This window comes from Seriola lalandi, unplaced genomic scaffold (genome assembly GCF_002814215.2).
Source record: "Seriola lalandi dorsalis isolate HSWRI2012SDOR001 ecotype SW California unplaced genomic scaffold, Sedor1 jcf7180002054972, whole genome shotgun sequence".
In the NCBI taxonomy this organism is placed as follows: Eukaryota; Metazoa; Chordata; class Actinopteri; order Carangiformes; family Carangidae; genus Seriola; species Seriola lalandi.
This window is the reverse complement of record NW_019525660.1, coordinates 1,883,893-1,884,215: the sequence shown is the minus strand read 5'-3', so window position 1 is coordinate 1,884,215 and position 323 is coordinate 1,883,893.

Below are 323 nucleotides of genomic sequence, written 5' to 3'. Positions count from 1 at the left end.
AGGCCCACGCTCTCTATGGGCAACAAATTTCTGCGTAGAGCAACTCAGACTGCTTGGTTTGAATATTTTGGGCTTTTTGGTAAATACTCTTTAATCAGACACAAAGGCATCCCCTGCAAATTTAGAGCAAATGTTCTGACACATAATCACATCCCGGTATTGTTATGTTCTCCACTTTCTTCTTCTTCTACTTGTCATTTGAACAGATTTCTACACGTGCAGCCATGAAGTCCACCTGCTTCATTCCCTCCTGTCATATCACACATAGCGTTATCTCTGTCAAATACCATAATATTGCAAAAATGTGAGTCACGGGAGGGGGG